The 17,530-nt window shown below is 43.7% G+C and overlaps 1 pseudogene; it reads left to right on the top strand.

Annotated features, from left to right (window-relative positions):
* The first annotated feature begins 1,764 nt into the window (after positions 1–1,764).
* On the top strand, positions 1,765–2,551 carry LOC122487432 (annotated as a pseudogene).
* Positions 2,552–17,530: the final 14,979 nt, after the last annotated feature.

Below are 17,530 nucleotides of genomic sequence, written 5' to 3'. Positions count from 1 at the left end.
TCTCATTCCTCTTCCTATGTCAGTAGCTTGGAATATTTCTCCAGAGAGTAAACTGGGGTGACCGTAGGGTTACCCTGATTCTTTGGGTGATGATAAAATACATGTTACTGCTCAGTAGATGTTTACAAAAGTGTTTGGATGGGAAGGTCAGTTGAGTACTGGAGAACAAGGACATTATCGGATCAGCTCACCAGGAAAGATTTTGGAGCTTCAGAGCATGATGGCAGCCCATGAGTGGATTCCATGCGAGTCAGATTCTAAGAACCTCAGTAAACTGGAAAGAATGATGTCATCATGATCACCATCATTGGAATTGTCTATCACCACCACTATGTTACAGAGCCTGTACTCTGAGATCGGGGGTAGGGGCTCCATGTGAGTTATTGAACTTGATCCTGGTGGTCGAAATGCAGTGACTCTCCTCATATCATAGCATAATTGACTAATGGTCCCACCTGCTGTCCTCTGAAGCCACCATTGTGTTCCCAGCACTTCCCACAGCCTTTTCCCCCAGCACCCCCCGCCAGCAATTGAGTGCAACAGGGATTTGGGTTTCAGGACTTTGACTTTGCTGAAACTTCCTTGCAAGTGTTACTGTAATCTAAGTCTTTCCCTACCCAAACTCCCTTCTTTCCCTCTGCCTCTATAGCATCATTCAGACACTCTTTGTGATCTGATAGCTCTTTGCTTCCTTCATTTCCCCCATTACCCTCCCAGGCATTTTCCCCAGTAAAGCGTCTTGGTGTCTGCATCTTGAACTAGCACATTGCTCATGTAACTCTAGGAGACAGGAATACTATTTGTTATAGACTGAACTGTGTCCCCCTAAAATGCATATGTTGATGTCTTAACCTCCAGTGGGACTATATTTGGAGATAAGGCCTATCAGAAGGTAGTTAATATTAAATGAGGTCATAAGGCTCGGGCCCTAGCCTGGTAGAGCTGGTGTCCTTTAAGAAGAGGAAGACACACCAGAGATCCCCCTACACCCCCCCACTCACTGTGGGCACAGAGGAAAGACCATATGAGGGCACAGTGAGAAGGTGACCATCCATAAGCCAGGAAGGGAGTCTCACCAGAGACCAATGCTGCTGGCACCTTGATCTCATACTTCTGGCTTCCAGAACTGTGAGAAAATAAATGTCTTTTGTTTAAGCCACACTGTGTGTGGTATTTGTTATGCCAAACCACACAGATGAATACCCCATGGTATTGTACAGATATGAAAAGTGAGGATTGGAGAGGAGAGGTAACTACCCGAAGGACACACAAATCATAATTGGCTGAATTAGATCCAAGGGCAAGTGTGACTTGATTATTTTTTTGTAATGTGTTAAAAGTTTATTTGCTGATTTTGAGAGAGAAAGCATGAGTTGGGGAGGAGCAGAGATGTAGGGAGAGAGAGAAAATCCCAAGCAGACTCTACATGGTCAGTGCAGAGCCCAATGCCAGGCTTGACCTCACAAACCGTGCCATCATGACCCGAGCTAGAGTCAGACGCTTAACCGAATGAGCCACCCTGGTGCCCCAAGTATGATTTTTAAACACTGCTTGTCATGACCATGCTATCCTGGCACTCCCTGGGCCACGGAGGACGGAGAGACAGTAGCTTCAGTGAGTGAGGAGACTGCAAATGAGGATGGACTGTCGAAGGAAGACTTGGGAAGAAGTTGGCGGGGGGGTTAGTTTGGAGAATGTTCAGACTCCTGTCCATCACAGATGTGGGGTTTGGCCAGAGGTGCACGTGGCATCAGTAGAGCAAGCATGTCTTTTCAAGGTGGAGGTCATGGAGGTTCTCCTTGAGGTGGGGGCTTCATTCCCCATGGCAGCAGCAACCACGTCCCACGTGGAGGTGGTCATTTCACAGGTGGCAGTGGCGGCAGAGGAGGATGTGGACAGGATATGGCCGCACTGGCTTTACCAAAGGCCAAGGCCAAGGACCTCCGGAAGGTGTCGTTTTTATTAGGAGAGCTGCTGCATCCTGGTGACGAGGACATAGTTTGTAAATGTACTATAGATGAAAATAAGGTGCCTTCTTTCAACGCTCTGGTTTGTTTGAGAGAACAAAGAACAAATTGGTAAGGTGAACTATTTGGACAACTTTGAGATTTTTATTTTTCAGTTAAATCGTCAGAAACTATAAAGGTATCTTCCTTTAAAAAAACAAAAAAAAATGCAGAAGTTTTATATGGACCCATATACCCTGCTAGCATGGCAGAAGTTTTTACCTCGACCTCCAGGTGAGAAAGGAGGTGGTGGCAGAGGGGAGGTCGAGTAGGAGGAAGAGCAGGATGTGGCCGAGGTGGAAAAGGACGTGGAGGGTGGAGCTTCAGAGGAGGAAGGCGGTGGTGGTTTCAGAGGGAGAGGATGTGAAGCATAACAGCTGACAGAGAAACTTCCTGCGGGATCAATGGCCGTGGGTCAGAAACTTGTTTCTTGAGTAAGTCTTGAAGACCTGGTCATTTTATGACACTAGAACTAAAATGTCAACGCCATGCAAAAATGAATGCCACAGGGGCGTCTGGGTGGCTCAGTCAGTTGAGAGTCCCACTTCAGCTCAGGTCATGATCTCGAGGTTCGTGGCTTCCAGCCCTGCATCAGGCTCTGTGTTGACAGCTCAGAGCCTGGAGCCTGCTTCGGATTCTCTGTGTCCCTCTCTCTCTGCCCCTGCCCTGCTTGCGCTCTGCTCTGTCTCTCTATCTCTCTCTCAAAAAACAAAACAAAACAAAACAAAAGAGTGCCACAGAATAGGCATTTTTGCTCTAAAAGAGAAGGAACATGTGTTTTAATGTTTTGTACAATGCTTGTAACTCTGTGGGTGCTTAATAATTGGGCAGTTTTCATTTAGGGAAAAAAAAGACAGGGGGAAGCATTTACTTATAAGAGAAACTATTTAGTTTTTTAATTAAAAAAAATATTTATTTTTGAGAGAGATTGGGGGAGGGGCAGAGAGAGAGGGAGACACAGAATCAGAAGCAGGCTCCACGCTCTGAGCTGTCAGCACAGAACCCAATGCAGGGCTCGAACTCAACAAACAGCGAGATCATGACCTGATCCAAAGAAGGACAATGAGCTGACTGAGCCACCCAGGTACCCTGAGAAGCTATTTCTTTAGGATAAGGTGGGAGGAACATTTGGAGGAAAAAGGGGGATAGCTAGGTGATTTTTCTTCCTCAACTCTTAGAATATGGAAGAGTCAAGGTCTTCGAACAGAAAAACCAAACCAAAACAAAACCAAAAAAACCCCCAAAAAACCCTTGATAATTAAGAAAATTCACAGAGGCCAGAATGTAGTTCTCTCCAAGCGCACCATGAGCTGTCAATGTGGCCGGCTAGGGACTGCCCACCGGAAGTCAGTTCCCAGATGGGGATGTGTGGAGCCCCCCCCCCCCCCCCAGAAGGGGAAGCAAGGAGCTCCTGGAGCCAGGGGGGTGTGAGGCGACAGACAGAAGTTCTGAGAAAAGCCCGCTCAGTGAACTTTGCAAAAGAGAGAGAGAGAGCGCCAATACTGAGGAAATTCCAGCTGCTGGTGACTAGACATAATATCTGAGCAATTACTGACTTTCTCTTTTCATCACAATATTTTCGTGTCTTGTAGACACAGCTAAGATGTCACGAATGTAAATAATTTAGTACAGTGTTGTCATCTCTTGCTGAGTTGCCTTAAGCTTGACATTAGTAAAATGCATCTTACTTAAGGAGAGTTTTCAATACGTATTTGCTTTTGCGGTACAGAGACGGATGATTATGCTTGTAAGACGATTTGATAAAAAAAAAACAGCTTATTTCATGAGAAAAAATTGTGTGTTGCATATTGTTTTCTCTCCATATGCCTTGGAATCTTTCAGTCAGACGGAAATGTGATACCTCAGAATCAATTTTCCACTCCTGTAATAAAAGCTACACCAGTTCATCCATCAAAAATAGAGGTGGTTTAGGAAGAAATGATTTTGCTTTCATGAAAGAAGTCCCAATGTTGTTTTATTTAAATATCTAACTTCCTGGAAAACTTGATGTGGGCGGTGTGTGTGTGTGTGTGTGTTTGTTGTTCTTTTTGTTAGTAAACAGGAAGCCCCTGAAAAGATACACTCCCAGGATATAAATTCAGATTTTCTCATAGTTTCTTTCTGGACGGGTTTTCTTTTGCTAATTTTCCTTGCCCCTTCATTACAGAACACTGTATTAATTACTCATCTCTCTCTGTCTCTCTCTCTCTTTTTTTTTTTTTTTGGAAGATATTCTGAAGTGGTACCCCACAGACATAATGTTATGACAATGGAATTTCAGAGTTTTGGTTGACTGCTTGCACAGAGGTTTTATTTGGACAGGAATGCAGGACATTGGCTTTTTTAACAGAGGCTATAGCTTTTCTTTCTATTTTTTTTTAAAAGAAGTTACTTGTGGGAAAATAGTTGAGAGTATCTTATTAATGATTTTCCCCGTGGATTTTTGTTTATTTCCCACCCCATCCCTCAGATCTTTGTAACTAAAAACAAGCCTCCGGTTCCCCATCTTGGTTCCAGTGGTTTAAATGTTTGTTGGTATGTGACTTTGTTTAGCAAAGTTTGTGTGATTCTTTTTCTTTTTTTTTCCCCCAATGATCTCAGTTTGCTAAACATTGCATAATTTTTAAAAAATGTAGTAGATTATTATTTGGCCTCCCTAAACTTCGTCGTCGTTGCTGTTTTTTCTACTTCACTCAGATTATTTTATGAAATCAGTCCAATCCCAAAGTTGTTTGTTCTTGGCTTTGACTCTGGGTGGAGGTGTGCTGTGATTTTCATGAACTTTGATGTTTTCTGTCTTATGTAGGCTGGGACTTGAGAGTTTTCAGCAGTTTTCCTGCAAACCAGGGAAAACCGTGTGTTGAATAAAGCCCTTGCAATAGGCTGTTCAGCCCTCGATTCACTTTGATGTGCACAATTCTGCAGATGGCTGGTGGCCAAGAGCTCTTGTGCTGTTCATGTTGGAGAAAAGAAAGCATAGGAACATAGGTGGTTGGCCCTCGGACAGACTTATTATGTAAGATCATCTAGTCCACAGATAAACATGTGGCACAAATATCCTATTCTTCCCTCCTCTGCCTGTAGCAAAAAATCAATCATCAATCATGTTTTTTGGTTTTTGTTTTTTTCTGTTGGGCCGTCATGGCCACATAATCTTTATGGACATGGTATGCCAGGTTCCTGCTAAAATGCCAGTGCAGTGGCATATGAGATGGAATCTCTATCAGGAGATTATAACCTATCTCTTACATGTCTGGAGACATGCGGAAGTTCAGGGTGAGGCCCAGGGATGTTGGAACTTAGAATGAATCCCCAAGAGTTCAATGACACAAGCTTGACCTAAAGCTATACAACTTGCCAACGGTGCGATTTGGGGCAAAGTTCTTTACCCTCTTGGGCCTGTATTTACCCATACGGTGTGTGAAAATAGAGACTCCATCATACGACTGCAGGAAAGTAAAACCAGAATAATGTACAGGAAGCATTTAACCTAGCCCTTGGTTGTAGTGTTCAATCAATGGGGCTGTCATCATCATCACCCTCATTATTAGGGAAAGTGACTTGTTTGAGATACTACAGCTCATTAGGACTAGACAGGGTTTCTCGGTTTCAGCAGTAATGACATTTAAAGGGCCAGATACTTCTTTGCCATAGGAATTGTCCCGGGCCTTGTAAGATGCTTAGCCACATCTCTGGCCTCCACTCACCAGATGCCAATAACCTTGCTCCCCAAATTGCGACCAGTGTCTCCAGACACTAACAAATGTCCCCTGGGGGGGGGGCACAATTTCCCCCAGTTTAGAACCACTGGAAAAGACTGAACTTCCCCTTTGTGCCTGAACCTACTGTCAGGGATGTCAATCGTGTTGGTTTTGTCATTGAGTTCCGAGGAATCTTTTTTTTTTTTTTTTTTAAATTTTTTTAATGTTTATTTATTTTCGAGAGAGACAGAGACAGAATGTGAGTGGGTTAGGGGCAGAGAGAGAGGGAGACACAGAAGCAGAAGCAGGCTCCAGGCTCTGAGCTGTCAGCACAGAGCCCGACGTGGGGATCGAACTCATGAGCTGTGAGATCATGACCTGAGCCAAAGTCGGACGCTCAACCGACTGAGCCACCCAGGCGCCCCCCGAGGAATCTTTAAAAATATATATATATCAGCTACCGGCTGCTTTGACATTTCTGCCTTCATATCAGGTTACAACTTTTTCTATTTACCAACCTGTGAGTAGTTTTGTTTAACAGATTAGTAGCTCCGAGGGTTTTTTTTTAAGTTTATTTATTTATTTTTGAGAGAAAAAGAGAGAGAGAGAGAGAGAGAGAGAGAGAGAGAGAGAGAGAGAGAACAAGCCAGGAAGGTTCAGAGAGAGAGGGAATCCCAAGCAGACTCTGTGCCATCAGTGCAGAGCTCCATTGCAGGACTTGAACTCACCGACTGTGAGATCATGACCTGATGCTTAACTGATGGAGCCACCCAAGTGCCCCTAATAGCTCCAAGTTTTAATTAGGCTTGTGTAGTAGAATTTAAAAAACTGTCAAGGAAAATGCTCATAATATAATTTTCAGCGATAATAGCTACAGTCCAAATTGTATGATAATAAAAATGAGGATATAATTCATTTGCATCTTATTATGTGTTAGACACTAGATTATAACCTTAATGTTCCCATGTCATACGATTGCTGTGATGCACAAGACTAGTGTTCTTACTCCCATTTTACCGATGGTGTAACAGAGGCACAGAGTACCTTGCCCAAGGACCCACCGCTATTAAGTGGCAGAATAGGCCATCCATCCTAAGCAATTCGTTTCTACAGTATACAAACAGACATGCTAGAGAAAGATAGGGAAAGATACGTGCCCAGATGTTTACTGTGGTTACTTATAGATGATGGGATTACTGGTGTTTGTTTCTTATTATTTATATTCACTGTTTTCCAAATTTTCAGGTTTGATTATGACTTTTAAAAAAAATTTTTTTTAACATTTATTTATTTTTGAGACAGAGAGCATGAACGGGGGAGGGTCAGAGAGAGGGAGACACAGAATCTGAAACAGGCTCCAGGCTCTGAGCTGTCAGCACAGAGCCCGACGCGGGGCTCGAACTCACAGACCGAGAGATCATGACCTGAGCTGAAGTCGGCCGCTTAGCCGACTGAGCCACCCAGGCGCCCCTGATTATGATTTTTAAAAAAGCATTAAGAAAAAGCTGTAATGATGCACCCGGTGACTTTCATAAAACAAGTGATTAATAATGTTTACAAGAGGCTTCCTCCTATTCATTTGATCTTGCTTAGGACTGATTGAAAAGCAAGAGGAATTGTATCTTCAATTTCTCACATTAGATACCAGAATCAAAACATACAGATCCTAATGTAGCACATGGCTATTGAGAAGTGGGGGTTGTACGCATTTGGAAGCTACTTTTCCCATATAAGGTTGTTCTGTAAGTCATCAGATGGAATTTTTAAATAAACATATTACGTGTTATAGATCTGAAAGAATGTTGTCCTTCAAGATTTCCTACCTTGGAAATTCTCTGTTTGTTTGAATGATGAAACCAGTGGAACATCTTTTGAATTTCACTTTTGATTATTGTCTTTAAAGCTTCTTTTTGAACAACACAAGAAACCCTGGCTTCATTATTTCAGTAAAACACCAGGAATTACCCACTTGGTTGCTCTCCCTCCCAACCCCAAGGCATGCTCTGAATTACTGTTTGGTCATTTTCAAAAATCAAACTGAGCCACGTGGATAACATTTACCATAAGAGGCAATGTTTTAACCAGTGTCTTAATTTTCTGAAGGAAATTCCAAAAGGGGAGATCCAAATGTGGTTTGATGAATGGAATCATTGTAGGAATAAATGCAGAGATCTCGAAGGTGAATACTTTTAAGTCTACTGCACACATTGGGAACCATAAATGCAGTTCTCTGTGTGTGTGTTCATTGGCATTATTTTATAGCTATGCATTATGTGTTTCAGTTCCGAGTATGATACTTGCCTGGCTTTATTCCCTACGGCATACATTTCCAATTTTAAATAACTTTGAAAGATCTCCTGTGTGTCTGCTCATACAATTAAAAGGTCTTGGTGGTTCTGGGATCCACGTGAAGCTTTAAGTCTAAATAAAAGAACTCATGTAAATACATTTGTTGAGCTAGGTGACAGAAATGTCACTAGAGGTCCAGGTTTCTCTTTGTCTGCTGGAGCTGACATAGAGGGCTTACTGCTGGTTGCTTCTCAGGTGAGTGGAGACCCCACTCGTGGCTCTCAAGGCCCTACCCCGCTCACTCACTTCCTCAGGACTCCCCCCCGCAGCCCTCTCGCTGGCCTCCAGAATCTGATGCTCAGCAAAGCCACTCTCGTGTTTGAGATCCCTGTAAAGGGAACCTTCACTTTGAATTCGATCTCTCTTTTCTGAGTTGAGTGTTATTACCATTATTTTATAGTGGGGGAAGTGAAGGCCAAAAAGCGATGGAGTCTCCTGACGGCGGAGTGACCCCATTGCTTGATCCTTGGTTTGTTCATTCATTCACTCAAATATTTAAGTATTCAGTGTGTGCGCTGAGGAATTTGTAATGAGCAAAACAGAGAGGTCTCTGGCCTCGCGGAGCTTATTTCTAGGGAGAGAGCCAAGTGATAAATGAGTAAATTAATCAAGAAATAAGCCAGAAAGGTAGATAATTTTGGAGAAGGGAAGGACTGTATCTAGAAGAGGTCATGGAAGTTTTCTCCAAAAGGGTGTCATTTTAACTGAGACCTGAAGGCTAGAAAGATGTAGCCATGCAAAGAGCTTGAGGAACAGCATGCCAGGTACAGGGAACAGCAAGGTAAAGGCTCCAGTCCTCTAGTAGGTCATTAAAGACAGAATAACCACAAGTATCATCAATACATAAAATAGACATAAAATAATATTTTCCTAAAGAAAGCAGTCCTGACACAGGTGAATTTTAGAGAGAAGCATTTGTAAGGATGCTAGACAGGAGAGAATTCTAAATTCTACATTTATTTATTGTAAACCAGAAAGGGCAACTTTAACGTTCCACATAACCAAAGAGCTGCTGTAATTTTTTCAAATCCTAGTATTCAGCACTCAACCTGACCTGAAACTTTGAGAAAAGCTGGGGTCTTCCTTGTTAAGAGTTCTCTTGCCCTAGAAAAATCTGACTTCAATGGATACTGGAGCAAAGCATTTTTGAGGGAGTGTGTCTATGTGTGTGTCTGTTTTCTCTGTTCACATGATTTCTTTTCCCCCGAAGGAGACCAAACTGTTTATAGGGAAGATGGAAACAAACAAACAAGTGGGTAATACACTTCCCTTCCAAACATTCAGAAACATGTGACTGTTGCCATGAGGCCCCCAGGCCAGCCATGCTTGATTCTTGGGAGCATACATGCCTCTAATTCCTTGGGGATGATAATATAAGTTATCCAGACCATTATCATCTCTTCTCCAGAATTCTAACTTCTGAATTCTGACCCAGAAAATGCACCATTCGTTCCCCCCAAGCATAAAATTCATGCTGCCCAGTGTCTGTTGGAACAACCAAGGAAGATTTGATTGGCCTCATCTACCTTCTGCTGTCCTGTGTCCTAAGACAAGCATCCAGAAGAGGCTATTTTCTGTGGCCCGGAGGGAAGACTGATTGTGTTGTTTCAGTTGGAGCCTTGTACGTGTGCCAGAATCTAATCTTTATTCCACCGTGTCTCTCTGGGCCCCGAATGCTTTTCAATGGAATGCCACTGAGAGATGTGTCCTGCCTCCTTCCCTCCCTCCCCCAAACCATATTTTGGCATCATTTAGTTTTTCTGAATCTTTCTAGGACCAATAGCCTTTTTCTAACTAAGCTGGGGCTTCAGATGGGTTTTCAGAGTGAGCTGATCTTTCCACTGTTGGTAAATTTACCTTTAGACTTCTTTGCAGTGGGTTCATAATGACCATGTTACCTTTGCAATGCATTTACTTCTCTTTTTATCCAGTGCCTCCAAATCTACAAAAGTTTTATTTGGGATCTTCTTAGAGTTTAAGTGATAACTCTAACAAAATGCATCCTTTTGGTGAACTTGGTCAGTTTACATCGGTGGTTACCCACTCTAGTTTCTTCTAAAAAATTTTCAGTTGAAAAAATTACATAGAGTTCACCAAGAAATTCACTAGAACGTAACCTCCGTAAGGGCAAGGATTTTTTTCATCTTTCGCTTACTTCTCTTCCCTATTGTTTAAAATAGTGCTTGGTCCACAGGAGCATGCCGGGAGTATTTGTTGAATGAGTGATTGCATGAAATGGAGATCAGGCTTGCTTGTGTGAGGGCCCTGGCAGACGCCTACTTGTGCTTCTCGAAAGACGATCAGATAATTCCTCCAAAACCCATCTGCATCCTTAGACTCAGGTTAGATGTAAAAACCATCACAATGCCTAGGCTAGCAAGTCTTGGAAACAAATACTTTTTGGCTCCGAATCGTTCAGTCAATCCAGTAATCATTCTGACATTTCTAGCATTGATCGTTCCAACAGTGGGGCTCCATGAGCTGTTGAGGAGCCACGCAGAGAATGGATGCATTAGCAGTGAGAAGGTGGGGCCGGTGACACCCCCCCCCCCACGTAATAAACTCCCTAGCTTCCTACACCTGAGATGCATATGCCCTTGGACTTCCCAGAAGAAGGGGAATGTTAATTAGAACATCCAGATGAAGTTTCTGCCTAATTTAAACCCCATGCGTCATCTTATGAGATGCAGTATCCCTAAAGTTCTCATCCATTTGTCGCCACTTCCTTTATTGCGTTTTGTTTTTAGACCGACAGCCGTGAGGCTGACAACACATCTGACGTTGTTTATAGAGTCATGGACTCTAATAAAGTCTGCTTAATCATGATGGAGCGAAGCAGTACTGCCAAGAGCTTTGTCAGAACTAGAAGGGGGTTGGCAGGTGACTGACCCGGGCTACGGAGCCCACCCTGAGCTCTATTCAACTTAGAAATGGCCTCATCTTAAGCCATTCTGGTGTGTGTGTGTGTGTGTGTGTGTGTGCATGTGTGTGTGTGTTTTAATTTTGAGAGAGAGACAGCAAGTGGGAGTGGGGGGGGGGGTTGGGGAGAGAGAGAGAGAATCCCATGCAGGCTCCGTGCTGTCAGCACAGAACCGGACACGGGGTGAGAACCCAAGAACTGTGAGATCACGACCTGAGCTGAAATCCAGAGTCAGATGCTTAACTGACTGAGCCACCCAGGCGCGCCTAAGCCACTCTGTTTTGAAAAGAAAATGGGCTACTCAGTTACAGATGCAAAGGAAATGGATTTCTGCTTTTCTTTTTTATCAGGTAAATACCAAGGGCAGGGAGAGGAATGTTGGTGGCCCAGAGAGAGTCCTGTCCAGAACGCCTGCTCTGGGGTGGGGGTGGGGGTACCCAGAGTAGTGATTTTCACCTGAGGGCAATTTTGTCTCCCAGGGACATTTGGCAAGGTCTGGAGATGTCTTTGGTTGTCACACCTGTGGGAGGGTGTCACTGGCATCTAGTAGGCAATGTATAAAACAGCCCCCCAGAGCAATGAATTATTTGGCTGTAAAAGTCATTAGTGCTCAGGTGGAGAAACTGATCTGAAGAAGCCTTGTTTCCTCTCTTGCGATTGTCCCTGCCTGGGGAGGTAACTCTTCTGTTGCTATTTTTCAGTTCTGACTTAGAAAAAAAATTATCCCATCTTATTCTTGCATCAACAGTTAGTAATGTGGAGGCCTACAGGGTTGCAGAGGTGGGCGGGGCCTGGAGCCTAAGTGGAATGATTTGATATGCACTGAGAAAATCCAGGTAAAAAGTTTCTCTCCTTCCAAGCTCTGAAGCCTAGAATTCCTTCAGATCAAACCTGGAGAAACCTTGATCAGGGAGTCAGGATTCCTGGGTCTTGAATCATGCTCTGCACTTCCCAAAGCACTAAGATTTGTTGAGCACTGACTGTGCACCCAGCTCTGGGCTAAGCTATGCACATGTATTCTCCTAATTCCTTCCTCCCAGCAACCCTCTAAGATGCGTGCAGTTACTACCACTATTTTGCCGAGGAGCAAACGGAGGCTTGGAAAGGTTCAGGAACTTGCCCAGAGCGGCACAGTCGTAATCATGGGGCTGTGATTTTCCAACAGGTAGGTCTGATGCCCAGGACTCTGTCAGGAACCCGCATCTTACCCTGCCTAGCTCTGAGGTATCTTAGCTAACCTAAGGAGGAAGTCGATCCCCGTGACTTCTACGAACTTCTGACAATGCTATGATGTCCTTATTGGTTCCTTTGTTTTACATCTTGCCCTTCTTAAAGGTTTCCCTTTAACATGGAAACAGTCCAGGATAGGTAACAATTGTAAATCCCCATGAAGGATTCTAAACCTTAAAGTATATCATAACCAGCTGGTGAGCTTCTAAAAATGCTTATTTTCGTGGCTGCTCACCAACACTCTGCTTTAGCACGTTTGAAATGGGCGCCTAGAATCCTGATCCTCCCCAAGGCCTCCAGCCAAGTGATTCTAATGCATGGGGTCTGAAGCCCACAGTGAAGAATGCTATTCTGGCCCCTTTTGGGGAATTGGTTTAATTGATTGGATGCTGGCCACAGTGGAAGTTAGGAGTGTTTTGGGTGAATTGTGGCGCCTAGATTCCTCACCTTGGCAGACCTGGCTGTGCCTCACGTCCTCCGGTTTAGCTCCGCCCATTGGTTCCCAAGTACTGCACATTAGACTCACCTGGGTGGGGAAGCTTTTAGGGGCCCCTGGTAGCTCAGTTCGTTAAGTGTCTGGCTTTGGCTCAGGTCATGATCTCCTGGTTTCTCATTTCAAGCCCCGAGTCGGGTTTGGTGCTGACAGCTCAGAGCCTGGAGCCTGCTTTGGATTCTGTGTCTCCCTCTCTCTCTGCCACTGGCCGCCCCCCCCATCCCCGCTCATGCTCTGTCTGTCTCTCTCTCAAAAACGAATAAAATAAAAAACATTAATTAAGAAAATAAAAAAAAAAGAATCGCCTGGGAAGCTTGTAAAACCGTGCCAATGGGGCACCTGAGTGGCTCAGTCGGTTAAGCGTCCAATTCTTGATTTCAGCTCAGGTCATGATTTCCTGGTTTGGTTTGTGAGATCCAGCCCTGCATCAATCAGGCTGTGTGCGACAGAGGGGAGCCTGCTTGGGACTCTCTCTTTCCCTTTCTCTCTGCTCCTCCTCTGCTTGTGCACTCACTCTCTTTCTGTCTCTCTCTGTCAAAAATCAATAAGTAAATAAACAAATAAACATTAAAAAACAAAAGAGAACACCTCACCATGCCAGGTCATACTCTAGGTCAATTAAATCCCAATGTCTGGGATTTGGAACTGGCTTCAGTACTTTTTTTTTTTTTTTTTTTTAAGATTTCCAGATGATTCCTTTGCACACCCGTTTGGGAACCACTGTCAGGCGTGTTATGGATTGTACACCTTTTTACCTGTAAGACACTTCCACTATCCCAGTCCTTCTTAGGTCATAAGACACATCTGCAAGCCACTGTATTCTCTATGGGCTGTCCAGATGCCCCCTCTCACTCCTCTGCCTTTTATGCTGCTTTTAAGTTTGTCATCTCATCACCTTGTTTGTACTTACTATATGTCTTCCCCTGAGGGAAGAGACTTTCACGTGTATGGCTCTCACCTGCTAGGAGGAGCAAGGCTAGGTAAGGGAAAGAAGAGACAAAAGCCAACTGGTCTGCCATGGCGTTCTTCGTGCCAGCCCAGATGGAGAGGAATAATAATGGTTATTATAAGGAGGTCGCCCTGGCGCCGGACTCCTTGAATAAAATACCCTAGTAAAACTTTGGACCTCCCTCTTCTGGGGAGGAACAAAGAATCCTGCTAAAAACAGTACCTTTTAAATAATGACGTTATGACTGATATTTTGAAATTGGGAGTCTGCTGACAAATGATTCAGAATGTAGGAACAATTCAGAACACAGACCAGCTTTCCTTACCAAGACGTTTGGGGCGACTCGTGAAGGCTTGGGAAGGAGTTTAAGAATGAGTCAAAGTTCTCTCCAAGTTTCCCTTTCTCTCTTTTGGTTGGTTGTTACCTTGGTCACTTAAGAAACAAACCCTGTCGTCCTGAACTGACATGGTGACTCAGTTTCCCCAAAGACAGGAGTTGCACAGGGTCTGACTGTCACTTAGATGTCCCTGCTGCTCTGTTATGATCAGCCTACCTAGAGTTTTTAGTGGTTATCTATTTTTAAGAGAAAGAGAGAGAGCGCCAGCGAGCATGAGTGGGGGAGGGGCAGAGAGAGAGAGAGGGGGACAAATGATCCTAAGTGGGCTCTGTGCTGACACCAGTGAGCTGATGGGGGGCTCGAACTCAGGAATCGTGAGATCACGGCCCAAGCCGAAGTCAGATGCTCAACCAACAAAGTCACCCACGTGCTCCAGCCTAGAGGTTTAAAAATGAAGACTCTTTGGATGAAAAATCTCAATTTCTTGCCTCTCTTGAAAATTCAAAAACTTCCCGCCCTGAGTTCGCTTATTTGGTGATAACAGTCAGCATTTGCCCCTTTCTTTGTTACTTATTTTGAGAGCGACAGAGAGAGTGTGAGCAGGGGAGGGGCAGAGAGAGAGGGAGGATCTGAATCAGGCTCTGCTGCCAATGCACAGCCCAACAGGGCACTTAATCCCATGAACCGTGACCTCATGACCTGAGCCCAAATCAAGAGTCAGAAGCTTAACCAACTGAGCCACCCGGGCACCCCTTTTTGGGGAGACCTGTGTGCTCTAAGTTGCCTTCCTAATTCCACACAAACCATTTCAATTTAATTTGCCTATCTGAATTTGGGGGGGCTGGGGCATCAGTATCACCTGTTGAAACTTGTGAAAACACCAATTGCTGGGCCCCACCAATCTTCTTTAAGGAAGGGTTGTCGGTTCCCTATGTATGTATGAATATATGTATGTGAGTGTGTATACATGTAAGTATGTGTATATATTATCAGCATGGGCTTACGTGTATTTATTTCATTCTTTAGGTTACAATCCAGTAATATTGTTGTTTCTTTTCTTGCTTAAAATGTCTGAACTTAAGGCATTGGGGGCTCTTTCAGGTTGGTTCCTGTGCCTTTTCAGTAAGTCTCTCCACACCTCACCCAGCCTTCTTTTTTTTAAAAGCACTACCTTTAGCACTTTCTGGTACCAGAAGATGCCCCAGGCTTATCTTGTATTTTCTATACCTCACCTCAAGAATTAACTAGTTCTCCAAGGATCCTTGTTTCTTTTATTGGAAACAGGTATTTAGAAACCAAGGTCTGGATGCTAAGTGTGCTCATTGCTAGTGGGGTGTCACTGCCTCTAGCACCTCTCAATGGACAGACCTAGGAAATACATGTAGGTATGCTAACTCGTGCATATACTCACACAGATGTACTTATGTATTTGTGAAAAATATATACATACATACATACATATATCTACTGTCTGTATGGATACCTTCAACTCCAACCATAGGATTCATCCTACTCTTGGGGGTATCAGATTTTTAATCTTTGTATGGCTTTTTTTTATGTTAACAGTGGCTCAGAACATCCTGGGGGGTGGGAGGAAGGAATATTTTATAAATATTACTGGAAGAAAAAAAGCTGACCCCAAGCTTGGCATAACAAACATGTCAGCATAGCCCCATGCTTAATATCCTTCAGCCCCATCTGAAAGCTACAGTTTGGAACACACAACCTCACTGTTCCTGAAGGTGGGCAGACGTGCCTCACTTCCCTTCTTACACAAACAGAGTTTGTCTCCAGCCCTACGGAACAATGCCTATTGTAATGCTGAGCTGGCACTTGTGGATTCTAAATATAAGCCAAGATACTTCTCAAAGATTAGAATCAGAACTTTGCTTTACATGTGAAATCTTATTTTGAATTCAGGTACACAATTACTCACTCAGAGACTTAATTATACTGCCTTAGGATAGTATTACAATAGTTTTAATTATTTTTCGGGGGGTTACAAAAGTAACCTTTTGTCTCTTGAGGAAGGTGAAGTGACTATAGTCTTTTTGAGAACTTCAAATACCAATTAACCATCGGCTGTGAGGTTTATCTGTGGTTCCTTCATGTTTATTCAAGAAGCAACCATACTTGGATGGGCTCCTCCTTCTTCTCATTATACTTAATGTAAATCTAGTGCTGCTTGGATATGTCTTTATGAACTGTGCAGAGAACTGGAAAGAGAATCCAACCAAGACGGTTCATGGGCTGCTGGAGGTGTGGCTCAGTGGTTTGGAAAACATTCTGGGTTTTAAACAGCAACACCTATAATTATGGAGGCGTCATCCCTTCCATAAAAAAGAAAACAAAACAAAGAAAGCAAAGCCCTTCTACTAACAAGGTGTAGTCATAGCACGTGTTCAGCCTTCCCCAAGCCTGTCTGGCATTTGTTTCTGGCCTGGTGGGGGGAATATCGTCCATCTTTCTCTGAGCACTCATCAAACAACACAAAGGTGAACAATTGGAGGGCAATTAGCAGTCCCTTTGGGGTAATAGGAGAGAGAAGTCACCTTGCTGTTAATTTCAAAGGAATGAATCATGGTTTACATATGCGATTTAGTGGCTTAACGTTGCAAGGGGTTGAAAAACCAGGAATCAACAAAGTTTACGAAAGACACCGGTGTAGCAAACCAGGGATGCTGGCCAACTTACAAAACTATCTGTTGAGGAGTCTAAGGCTGTAAAGATTGAGATGGTGCCTGTTGTCTCAGGGGCTACGTGCACCACAGATGTGTGTTTCTCAAGCTTGCGTATGTGTGAGACTCAGCTGGGCAGTATTGTTAAAATGCAGCTACTCATCCAGTAGGCATCGCGAGGGGGCTGGGATTCTGCAGTTCTGATATGCTGTCAGGTGGTGCTCCTATTCCTGATGACATCTCATCTTGCATAGCAAAGCTGTAGATTGTTCTGGTACCTGTGGTAAGGTAGGATTGAGGCACTCATACTCCCTTTATGTATTTTGAAATTACCAATGTGTTGCAATGTGAATGTCCTGGGGTTAGGGGATTAGAATAGCTTTCTGGAGTAGAGGTACTCGGCCAAATAGTTTATTGTATCTTGTCGTTTCTAGGGACTACAATCCATTGGCACCTATAGGGCAAGGAGCTATCCTATATGTTACAGTTAACAGCAACCTCTTTTCGCCAGGACCAATTTACAAAAACCTAAACATATTTTCAGGCCATGTTTATTTATGTTTATAGAACTGTGCCCTTAAAAGCAGGAAATGCAATCTGTGTAATTAAGTTCCCTTTCTGCGATTAAAACCTCAGAAAATGTGCTGTTGTCTCTAAGTGATGCTGAGCCTCTAAACAAATTTTGTCTTGGGGAGACCCCTTTTATTATTTTTTTCAACATTTTTGTTGTTGTTAACGTTTATTTTTGAGAGAGACAGAGCATGAGTGAGGGAGGGGAGAGAAAGAGGGAGACAGAGTGCAAGTGGGTGGAGGGGCAGAGAGAGAGACACACACAGAATCTGAAGCAGACTTCAGGCTCTGAGCTGT

Source organism: Prionailurus bengalensis, chromosome A2 (genome assembly GCF_016509475.1).
Source record: "Prionailurus bengalensis isolate Pbe53 chromosome A2, Fcat_Pben_1.1_paternal_pri, whole genome shotgun sequence".
In the NCBI taxonomy this organism is placed as follows: domain Eukaryota; kingdom Metazoa; phylum Chordata; class Mammalia; order Carnivora; family Felidae; genus Prionailurus; species Prionailurus bengalensis.
This window is presented reverse-complemented; position numbering and strand designations above follow the sequence as displayed.